Source organism: Miscanthus floridulus, chromosome 6, assembly GCF_019320115.1.
Source record: "Miscanthus floridulus cultivar M001 chromosome 6, ASM1932011v1, whole genome shotgun sequence".
Taxonomy (NCBI): domain Eukaryota; kingdom Viridiplantae; phylum Streptophyta; class Magnoliopsida; order Poales; family Poaceae; genus Miscanthus; species Miscanthus floridulus.
Window position 1 is genome coordinate 11,904,542 of NC_089585.1, and position 12,334 is coordinate 11,916,875.

Consider the following 12,334-nt stretch of genomic DNA (forward strand, 5'->3'; position numbering starts at 1 on the left):
AGGATGATCAAGAGTAAAGCCATCCATCCGAAGAACATATTCCTGAGCCATTGCTACACCTGCTACATGAGGAAAACAACTTCTAAAAGGATGAGAGAGATTTTAAGAAAGACCACGACAACATCTAGCTAGGAGGAGGAGCATCCCCCATATATCTAGCTATTTACACCAAAATTTGGGAAGAAGAATTTAGAAACTCGAAGCTCCCAAGATTGTGTCATCAAGGAATCGATTGTATAAAGGTTGATATCAACTAATTCAAATGCAACACTAGAATCAGCTCTCTTCAGATGATGCCAGCAGATAATGACAAAAAGCTACGGTTGGCGTCAGGAAAAACATGTCGGATTCTACAAAAGGGAAAGATTAGGGTCCAAGTTATCTTAAATTAGGAATGTTTTCTCTTATGCCAAAGATTGTAATGAGTCGTACTTAAATAGGATTCATGCTTAGGTTCTGGGTATAAATATTGGACCCCAGCTATTATAAAAGAGATCTAATTAATCAATACAAGTTACTTTTTTTGGCTCCGTGCTAACCCTTAGGAGTAGAGTAGATCCGGCGAGTTCTTCAACAAGCAGGGCTGCATCGGTCCAGCCGACCTTCGGCTTGTCTATAAGTACCGTCATGGCTTATACTTCTGTTTGTATGGCTGCATCGGTTAAGTTTGACCTCCACTGCGAACTCTAGTATAAGCTAGTTATCGATTCTTATCTAGTTCAAGTACGGCTACATCGATCCGGTCGACCTCCACTGCTCGAATTAGATTAAGGTCAAGTTATCGGCTCTATCTAAGGATGGCGTCCTTTGGGTAGATTCATTAAGTTATCGATCTTGCTGATGTTCTTATTGCTATTAGTCTACAACAACATCAATCTGCCCTGTCGAGATCGATCTAGATCGGCCTCATATCCTTTTAATCTCTCATTTATCTTGTTACATTGCAATGGTCCTTACTTTAGACGATAGGTTATGTTCTATCGGCTGTTCTACTTCAATCTTGATCGTGCATAGTACACGGTCAGGGCATATTTGATCTTGAGGAGATTTACTAGCTAGTTGAATCTGGTCTATAGCTCACTATCATGGTTGCATCGATCCGGTCGACCCCCACTAATGGTCCTATAGATTGAAGGATGCTAGTTAGTAGATTTGTTCTCGATTAGACATGACCTTAACTATTTGCTATGCCTGCATTGGCTAAATAGCCGATTGCCTATGCTCTAACGCCTACAGTGTGTCTCCATGATTCTATGAAACGTGAATAGATCTGTTTACTTTAAAGGTTTGATGTGTTTTCTTTATCACGGTTGCATCGATCCGGTCGAACCCCACTATTAGAGATAGCAGGTTAAGTCTGATGAGTTCATAGGTTTGTCCATGTTAAATAGTCGATTGTTCACATGTTGTAGTCTCTTTTCGCCCGAATCGGCTATTTTAGCCGGTTCGCTCTAGTTTTCACACATATAGCGTGTCTTTCGGAAAGCCTATCGATGTATAGATGGTTTTACGGATTCTAAGATTTTATTTTGTTATTATCATCATAGCTGCCATCGATCCAGTCCAACCTTACTGTTGATGGTAATAGATTAGATTCAGAGCATTTTGTAGATCCATTCGTACTATACAGTCGATTTGTTCACATGCTATATCCTTTCTCATTAAGATTCATCGGCTCAATGATCCACACTAATAATATCCACCTAGCTGATGATTTTGCTTACATCCACGCACATTATACCTATCAACATAAAATTAATCGCGACCCATGAGCTTCACTATCCATAATAGCCGATTTCTTCACGTATCGGCTATTTAGTCGATTTTCCCATCTAGCTGCTATCGAAGCGGCACACTTGGAACTGTCTAGGCAAAGACCGTCAGGTTCCACCTTAAATTACTGATAAACTTTTCTTCTTGTCAATTGCAGGTCAAATTGACTGGCATGCTTAGGGAGGAATTCATAGGATCGGTTAACCCTACATTGAAGCCAAGCGGATCTCCAGGCTCATCCTAAACACATCCTTCTGGCTTGCTGTGTGCCTTGGCGCATTGACATATTTTTGCGCTGACACACGATGTGGCATGCTCGGTGGGATACCACAATCTCATGGTGACTTACAACAACAATGACATCCTTATGGTGCCTTATGAAGACCTACCTAATGAAGATAAAGATATCGTCAGCAAAGCTATAGAAGAATTTTAGAATAAATGTTTGTTGTCCTACACCAAGACAAGCGATAATAAAGTTGTTCAGAAATATCCACTTCCAAGAGTTCTGTTGCATGGGCAGATAGATGCAGATGAAGCTGAAGATAGGTGTTTCTTCATAGAGGCTATAAACAAATATGTTCATGATGCCATATTGAACCATAATGAAGTTTTCTTGAACATGTTCCACAACACAATGAAAGAGGTGGTTCATAGATATCCAATTGATCAGGTTGGACTGACTTATTACAACATTCCACATCCTTGACTCAGGGGACTAATCAAGCCGGTACTAGCCATCAAGAAGCAACACCAGCTGGTAATGATGATGTCCAGGTAGTTCAGAGTTCATCTAAGCAGATTCAAGGTACCCCCACCAATCAGATATAGTATAATCCTGAATCATCAGTGCAGTATGTGCAATAGCCGATGGGGCAAGGTCAGAACCAGATGGTTAATTTTGGCACATCAGGCCAAATACCCTCATCGGCCAAAAAAATAGCACCATCAGTTCAAAGGATTCGTAGAGATATTGATCCTAATATCTATAACTAGAGACTTCAAGCAGCCAACTAGCAAAGGACCTAGTAGATAGAGATTCCATATGGGTATCATTATGGCACAAATTACAACACCCTTCACATGATTCCAAATCTGGGATATCAAGGTACCTGAAATTTTAATCCACAGATGGGTCAGCAATTGTAGAGAAATTCAAATTCAAATGCTGATGAGTTGTTGCTTAGAGTGACCGTGATGATGAAGAATTAGTTTGGTTTGAAACCGAAAGGGTAGACCTTCTCATACAAACACCCATATCCAGAATGGTATGACTTGGTCGCTCTTCCTACAAATTATAGGCTCCCAGAGTTTGCTAAATTCACTGGCCAAGATAGCACAAGCACAATAGAACATGTCAGTCAGTATCTTATACAGTTGGGTGAAGCATCCATTAAAGAGGCCCATCGAGTTCGTTTTTTCTCCTTGTCTCTATCAGGGCCAGCCTTTACATGGTTTTCATCGCTACCAGTTAACTCCATTGCCAATTGGGCTGACCTAGAAAAGAAGTTTCATACATATTTTTACACTAGGACAGGATAAAAGAAAATTGCCAATTTGATAACTATAAGGCAGAGAACTAATGAATCGGGCACCGAGTTTCTTCAGAGGTTCCGAGAGACCAGGAATTTGTGCTTCTCATTGAACTTAACCGATGATCAGCTTGCTGCTTTGGCCGTTCAAGGAATGTTGCCAACATGGAGAGAGAAGCTGCTGGGACAAGAGTTTGACAATTTAGGTCAGTTGGCTCAATGAGTGGCAGCGCTCAATAGCCAATTTTAGAACATGCGCAAAGATACCTGATTCTAGAAGAATGCCGCAATTGCCAAAACCTATAATTCATATTCGGTTGATGATGGCTATGAAGATGATGAAGAAGAAGAGGTTGCCATGGCTAAATGGAATTGGGGTAAGAAGACAGTAATGGTGCCAAATCCTTGGGGAAGAGGAGTCAAAGAGAGCTATGACTTCGATGTCACAAAATTAGACAAGCTCTTTGATTTCTTGCTTGAAAAAGGACAGATCAAGTTGCCTGATAATCATGTTATGTTGCCTCCTAATCAATTGAAGAATAAGAAGTTCTACAAATTTCACAATGCCACTTCTCATTCTACTAATGAGTGCAGAGTTTTCTGGCAATATATACAGAGGGCTATTCAGCAAGGAAGGCTCAAATTTGATATGCCTCGAAAGATGAAAGTTGATGATAATTCTTTCCCAAGAGATCAGAACATGGTTGATGCTAGGCTGCTCAAAGGGAAGACTAAAATCCTAACATCAATTAGATCAAAAGAAACTAGAACAGTCGATCCCGAGATGCAAATATCGTCTGATGAATATAGAGATGTTAGAAGGCATCATGACCAACAAAAGAGCCAATATGGGCAGGGAGAGACATCGAAGGATGGGGTGATGTCGATGTTTCACCACTGATAGCCTGCCATGGGGGTACCCAGGGTAGTTTGTTCGGGCTTCAGCGTATGCAGAACTCGATGGTAAATGCAAGAGACAGTCGATTTATCATGGTTTGGGCCCTCAACCGTGATTGAGTAATAGCCCTACGTCCAGTCGGTGTTAGCCTTTGCGTTGGATTGATTGTAAAGTGTTGCATTATCTTTTTCTCCTTGGTTCGACCTTATCTAAGGAGCCCTACCCTCCTTTATATAGTGAGGAGACCAGAGTCCTAGTCGGTTTACAATGTAGAGTCTTAGTAGGATTACAGAGTAGTATTACTACTAGGATTACATGGGAGGAATCCTAATCAAACTAAATCTCCTCTCTTCCTTACGGTGTATCCCATGAGTCCCGCATCGACAAGCCCCTGAGCACTTCATGGTTGAACTCTAGAAGCCTTGTCTTGTTCCTCTAGGTCTTGCCGAGCAGGAACAAGCGTCGCCTGAATGCTTTCTTGAGTGAAACCATGTAGCACTTCTTGGGATCATCAAGTGGTGTGTGCTTCATGAGAACGCAATGGTTCGTTTCCCAACACAACTGACGAAGCTGAAATGACAAACGACACACTTCTACACAATGGTACAGTTCAACGGGCAGATTTCAGACTTATCCATCTAGTACCAAGGCAGAGTTAACATATTGCTATGAAAAGAACTCATCAACAATGAAGCAACGAAGGGTTGCCTCACAAGGAACACAAGAACTTGGTTCTTATAGAAAGAACTTAGGAATCTCACAAACAACCAGGACATCAGCAGAAAAAAGTACTCCCATCTTGGTGTAGCCCCTGAGCCTCTTGCTATTTGGAACAAGGAGCTGGAGGGTCTTGTCTTGAAATTGCTCTGATTCCTCGTCGAAGGGCTCCCGAGCATATACTCGGGTTCTTTGTCAAAAAGAACTCGGATATAGATCGGTCCAGGTTCTTTTTGTCTTGAGGCCTTGAAGTGGTTTGTCTTGAAGAAGTCTTCTTGGTGACGTGTGCTTTTTCAAAGAAAAAAGTGCACTCACTGAGTGTAGCCCCCGAGCCTCTTGCTATTTGGAACAAAAAGTTGGAGGGTCTTGAATCTTATGTTTTTTGAAGAACTAAAAACCTCTCCTGTTGCAGCCCCCGAGCATATATTTGGGTTCTTTTATTCAAAAAGAACTGGATCTTGGCATATTCTCTGGTAGTCCGCTGTTGTTAGATGTGGTTGTATGGTGGTGGTTGAGTGTAAACGCTGTTTGTTCACGAGTTGTACAATGTTGGTATATTCTTCCAAATATGCTTGTTCTTGAGTACTGTTCCTTCACGCTTGAGTCCTCTTTCATTGAATTATGTCTTTTCACTGTGTCCTTTGTTAGGTTTATTCCATTGGTGCTCCTAGTCCATGTACACCACTTATTTGGTCTATAAATACCCTCCTGGTATGTGCACCACTTCTTTGGTCTATAAATACCCTCCTGGTGTGTTGTTTTGATTCATCGAGCATTTTGTTATGTGGTCTGAAATCTCCGTAGTCGTGAATATGATAGTTTCTGAAGTAGAGCAGCCCCAAGGCGTATTTTGTAGTTCTTGTATATCTTGAATGTACCAGAAATGTTCTTGCCTAGGTCTAGGTTCTTGCTCCGGAGGTCCCTTTGTCCAAGATTGCGGAGGAAGCCAAGAGTCAAGAATACCTGGATGCCATTGAAAAGGTGGAGCCTGAGGTTGAAGATTTAGCCAGGAGGATTGTGGATAATCTTAATATTGATATTTCTTCTCCTGATGACGATGCTTGATGTAATTGACCTTTGTACGCCAGCCTCTATAATAGGATATTATACTCCTTTTTGAATGAAGATTCTTTATTTTTCGTTGATGTCTTCTTTGCATGGATGTCTTCGCCTTGTTTATTCTTCAAATGAGTTGTCCAAGTGATCAAAATTTTTTTGAGTAGTCGTTTCTTGGGTGTGGTGTGCATCCGTAGTTTAGAGTGGTCGTGTTCTTTCATCCGTTGTTGGATAATTCCTTGATAGGTCGAGCATTTGTATGACTTTTATCTGAGCCTTGACTTGTCGAGTGCTTATTTGGCTTTTATCTGTGCCGTGTAAACAACTTGGGGTATGTAGATTGTTGTATTGTCAGAGTCCCTTGATTTGTCGAGTGTTTGTCTGGCTTTCATCTGTGCCATGTAAACAACTCGGGGTATGTAGATCGTTGGCTTGACAAAGTTTCTTGATTTGTCGAGTGCTTGTCTGGCTTTCATCTGCGCCATGTAAACAACTCGAGGTATGTAGATCTTTGCCTTTTTGTTCTTGTCACTATTGAAAAGACTTAGAACCGGCGATCTCAAGCATCTTTAGTTTCTTTGCTTTTGTCCGGTGAGCTCAAGCATGTTTTTAGCTTTTTGCTTAACTCGGGTTGTGGCTAGCATCTGGCTCTTTCCCTGGTTGTGAAAACAACTCATGATCAGTTCGGGTGTTAGCTTATCAGCTACCCTTATCGGCGGGCTCAAGCATCTTTTTAGCTTTTTTGCTCTTGGCCGGTAGGCTCAGGTATAATTTTAGCCATTTTGCTCTTTGGTTCGGGTGTTAGCTTATCAGCTACCCTCATTGGCGGGCTCAAGCATCTTTTCAGTGTTTTTGCTCTCGGTCGGTAGGCTCAGGCATAATTTCAACCATTTTGCTTTTTGGTTCGGGTGTTAGCTTATTAGCTACCCTCATCGGCGGGCTCAAGCATCTTTTCAGCTCTTTTGCTCTCGGCCAGTATGCTTAGGCATAATTTCAGCCATTTTGCTTTTTGGTTTGGGTGTTAGCTTATTAGCTACCCTCATCAGCGGGCTGAAGCATCTTTTCAGCTCTTTTGCTCTCGGCCGGTATGCTCAGGCATAATTTCAGCCATTTTGCTTTTTGGTTCGGGTGTTAGCTTATTAGCTACCCTCATCGGCGAGCTCAAGCATCTTTTCAGCTCTTTTGCTCTTGGCCGGTATGCTCAGTGAAAACAACTAGAGGAAAGCCATAATAAGACATATGTTGTCGAGGAACACCATCTTTATTGATCATGAACGTGTCTGGTCCGGTGACTTTTGTGACAATAAAAGAACCTTCCTATGGACTAAGTAGTTTATGGCGTCCATTAGTTTTTTGTATTCTTCTTAGTACTACGTCTTTGATTTGGAGTGATCGAGGCTGGGTATTCTTGTTGTAGCGGCGTCTTAAACCTTGGAGGTATTTGGCTGATTGAAGGGTAGCGTTTACTCTGACTTCTTCTGTACTGTCGAGTTCTAATCTTCTGGTGTGTTCTGCTTCTCCTTCATCATATTGTTCTATCCTTGTTGACGTCCAGATCAAGTCGGCAGGTAGTACGGCTTCTGATCCTTAACTAGGAAGAAAGGTGAGTATCCGATGGCTCTGCTTATTTGAGTTCGTAGCCCCCATACTACTTTGGGTAATTCTTCAATCCATTTGGATCCATAGTCAACTAGTTCTTCATACAATCTTGGTTTTAATCTAGCTAGTATGAGTCATTAGCCCTTTCTACCTGTCCGTTGGCTTCTGGATGTGCGACTGATGCATAATCTATGCCGAAGCCACAATCCTATGCCCAACTTTGGAATTCTATAGCTGTGAAGGGGGAACCCAAATCTATGATGATTCGATTGGGCATGCCAAAGCGGTGCATAATGTCTTGGATGAACTCGACTGCTTTGGCTGCGCTGTATTTTATGAGTGGTTTGTATTCAATCCACTTGGTGAACTTGTCAATTGCTACAAAGATGTACTCAAAACCGCCCTTTGCTTTCTTGAGAGGTCCTACTTGATCCAGCCCCCAGCAGGAGAAAGGCCAAGCAGGAGGGATGCAGATGAGATTGTGAGCTGGTATATGAGCTTGTCTTGTGAACATTTGACAACCTTTGCATTTTCTGATGAGTTCTTCTATGTCTTTTAAAGCGGTTGGCCAGTGAATCCGATGCGGAATGCTTTGCCAACTAGTGTTCTTGAAGCGGCATGATTTCCACAACAACCTGAGTGTATTTCGTCTAAGATCCCTTTGTCTTTTTCAAATGAGACACATTTTAGGAGTACTCCTGATGATGTGGCTCTTTTGTACAGCTTGTCCCCTACTAGGACATAGTTCTTGCTTCTGCGAACAACTCTGGTAGCCTCCACTTTATCTGCTGGCAACTTGTTCTCTTTGATGTAATCGATAAAAACCTGGGTCCATGAGGTGGTGATTGCCAAAATCTGGGTGCCTTTATCTGGGAGTTCAGGGGTTATCTCACCAGGTTGTTTAATGGAGGGAGCTGATAACTCTTCTATGAATTCGTCGGGTGGTACCTTCACCCTGTCCGACCTGAGCTTGGCGAGGACGTCTGCCGCAATATTAGAGTCGCGCATGACATGTAGAATTTCCAATCCTTGAAAATGTTTTTTGAGTTTTCGTATTTCAGCACAGTAAGCGCCCATGTTTTCTTTGGTGCAGTCCCAATCTTTGTTGACTTGGTTGACGACTACCGCCGAATCGCCATATACGAGCAATCGCTTGATTCCAAGGGTAATTACCACTTGAAGTCCGTGGATGAGGGCTTCGTATTCTACTTCATTGTTTGTAGCTTGCCATAATATCTGAAGGACATACTTGAGTTTCTTTCCGTCTAGAGAGATGAAGAGAACGCCTGCACCGGCTCCGCCTAACTTGAGTGATCCATCAAAGTACATCTTCCAATGGTCAAGGATGATATTTGACATAGGTTGTTGAATTTCTATCCACTTGGCAACAAAATCGGTAAGGGCTTGAGATTTCATTGCCTTCCGTGGGGTGAAATCGATATTGAGAGCACCAAGTTCAACTGCCCACTTAGATATGCGCCCTATTGCATCTCTATTGTGTAGGATATCTTCGAGTGGGAAATGTATCACCACGGTAATCTTGTGGCTTTCAAAATAGTGGCGAAGCTTGCATGAAGTGATCAGGAGGGCGTAGAGTAGTTTTTGCACATGCGGGTACTGGATTTTTTATTCTGACAGTACTTCGCTGATGTAGTATATAGGGCATTGTACTTTATATACGCGCCCTTCTTCTTCTCTTTCTATGACTATTGTTGTGCTAATCATAGTAGAAGTTGCCGCAATGTACAGCATCATGTCTTTATTTTTCTTTGGAGGTGTGAGAATGAGCGAGGAGGTGAGGTATGCCTTAAGTCTTTTGAAAGCTTCATTGGCTTCTTCTGTCCACTCGAACTTGTCTGTCTTCTTTAGTAGTTTAAAGAAAGGTAACCATTTTTCATCGAGTCTTGATATGAAATGATTGAGGGCCACCATGCAGCCTGTTAGTTTCTATACATCTTTGATACTTCGAGGAGGGCCCATTTCTGTTATGGCTCGAATTTGCTTGGCGCTGGCTTGGATTCCACGATGACTGACCAAGAATCTGAGTAGTTGTCCTGAAGGAACTCCGAATACGCACTTATTTGGGTTCAATTTCTACCTCCACCTTTTCAAGTTTTTGAAGGTTTGCTTTAAGTCTTCAATTAGTGTGTCCGAGTTCTTTGTTTTTACTACTACATCATCCATGTATGCCTCTACATTTTTGTTGATCTAATCACCAAGGCACGTTTGGATAGCTCTTTGGTATGTGGCTCCAGCATTCTTGAGTCCAAACAACATGGTCTTGTAGCAATAGGCGTCGAACGGAGTGATGAAAGATGTCTTGATCTGGTCTTGTTCCTTTAATGCGATCTGGTGATATCCTAAATAGCAATCAAGAAAGGATAATAGGGCAGATCTTGCTGTTGAATCAACTATTTGATCAATGTGTGGTAGCCCAAACGGATCTTTTGGGTAGTGTTTATTGAGATCTGTGTAGTCGACGCACATGCGCCACTCGTCCGTATTCTTTTTTTTATACTAGAACTAGATTTGCTAGCCAATCTGGATGAAGGATTTCTCTGATGAATTCGGCTGCCATTAACTTTGTGATTTCTTTTTTAATTACTGCCTTCTTGTCAGGTGAGAATCATCATAGCCGTTGCTTCATAGGCTTGGAGCCTTCATTGATATCAATTCTGTGCTCAGCCAACTTTCTTGGGACACCTGGCATGTCGGTAGGCTTCTAAGCGAAGATATCTTTGTTGTCCCAAAGAAAGCTGGTGAGCGTGAGTTCCTATTTTGTCGAGAGGTGGGCGCTGATGGTTGCTGTCTTGGAAGGATCCCTGGTGCCCAGGTCGATTTGCTTGACGTCGGCTTCTTTTGGTGGTGCGAGGATGCTTGACTTTTTAGCCGGTATCTCTAGTTCTTCTGGGCTCATTTCTGCGGCAATAGTGGCTATTTCTTTTCTACCATTGTTGGTTTGTGCTTTTGCTACAATTTGAATTGCCTGAACATCATAGTCAAAAGTGCGCTTCAAATCATTTCGAAGGGAAAGGACTCCATTAGGCCCTGGCATCTTAAGCAATAGGTATGGTAATGCGGTATCACCATGAATTTTGCTAGTGCTGGGCGCCCAAGGATTACGTGGTATGATGAATCAAAGTCTGCAACTTCAAACTTGATGAATTCTATTTCGGTAGTTTGAGGGAGTTCCAAAAGTAACTGGTAGAGTGATTTGTCCAAGTGGCATGGCTGTCTTGTCAGGTACTATCCCATAGAAAGGGGTGCTCGTTGGTGTAATCATCCCGGTGAGTTGTAGTCCCATCTTCCTTAGCGTTTCTAAAAAAATGATGTTGAGTCTGGCTCCTCCATCGATTAGTACTTTTGTGACAGTCATACCGGCGATAGTTGGATCTAGAACCAGTGGGTAATGGCCTACGTTTCCTATGCTAGTCCATTGGTCTTCTCTTGAAAACTGGATTGAATACTGTGACCAATTGAGATATCTTGGAGTAGCCGGCTCCGCTGCCATGATAGTTCATAGAGCTAGCTTTTCTTGATGTTTGCTTCTAGAATCTAAGGCCCCAGCAAAGATCACTACTACTGTCCCTCTGGATTTTTGGAATCCCTTGTCTTCACGGTTGTCTTCATCTTTTTTCTGATTGTCTTCTGTATTGTTTACCTTATTATCTTTTCTTGTGTATCGCTCATTGAAGGTGTAGCAATTTCTAGTGGTGTGATTTCCTGTAGGATGCAAGATGCAATGCATATTTTCAATGTTGTCATACCCTCTGGGTTTGGAAAACTTTCTTGATTTATCAGCCACCGCTACGGTGTTATCTGGTCCATGTTTTCTTTCCTGATGTCTGATGTTTTGATGATTTCACCTGTCTAGGTTGTCTTGGTTGTTTCTATCCGGAAACCTTTCTCATGTCTTCTCCTCTGTAGTAATCATCTTTTCTACTGTGCATCTAAATTCTTCATTGTTTCTCAGGTTTTCTTTGTAGAAGTCCTAAAATTGCCACCTAGCCATAATTCCATGAGAGAAAGCTTTGATTACTTCTTGTTCGGTGATGTCATGTACTTGAGCACGTAGTTCACTAAATCATTGATAGTAATTTCTGAGAGTTTTGCCTTCTTTCTGCTTGAGTCCTTTTAATTCTGCATGAGTAATGGGGTGCATAATGATACCCGCAAAGTTTTCATAGAAGACTCTTTGCAAGTCCTCCCAATTTCTGATTGACCCTGGATTTAATTTGTCGAACCATTAGAGGGGCATGGTTTCCAGTGCCATGGGAAAAAATAAGGTCTTGATATCATCGTCTCCTCTAGCTAGTTCAATCGACTACAAGTAAATCCTGAGCCACTACCTTGGTTCAGTCTTGCCATCATATTTAGAGTGGTTGGATGGCTTGAACTTGTGAGGTAGTCGTATTGAAGCAAGTCTGTTCGCAAAATAGGGGAATCTATCGTGTGTTCTGGCTTCTGTGTATTCTGATTCAGCACCTCCTTCTAGCCAACTATTGTCTTGGTGAGAGTAGTTCTGTGGGACTATTTGAATTGGTGCTTTGCTTTTGGTCTTTCTTGGTTGTTTGACTCGGTAGTTTTGACTATGGTCCCTTCTACTTTCTCTGTTGTGACTTCCACTTGGTCCGAGTCTCTTGAAAGCATACTTCCTTTGATTTTGATCTTCCTGTCTTTGAGACGTTGACCTGGTAAGTAGTCTTGAGTGGGTCTCTCCATCGTGCACCCTTAGGGCTATTGACCGGAGAAGGTCCTA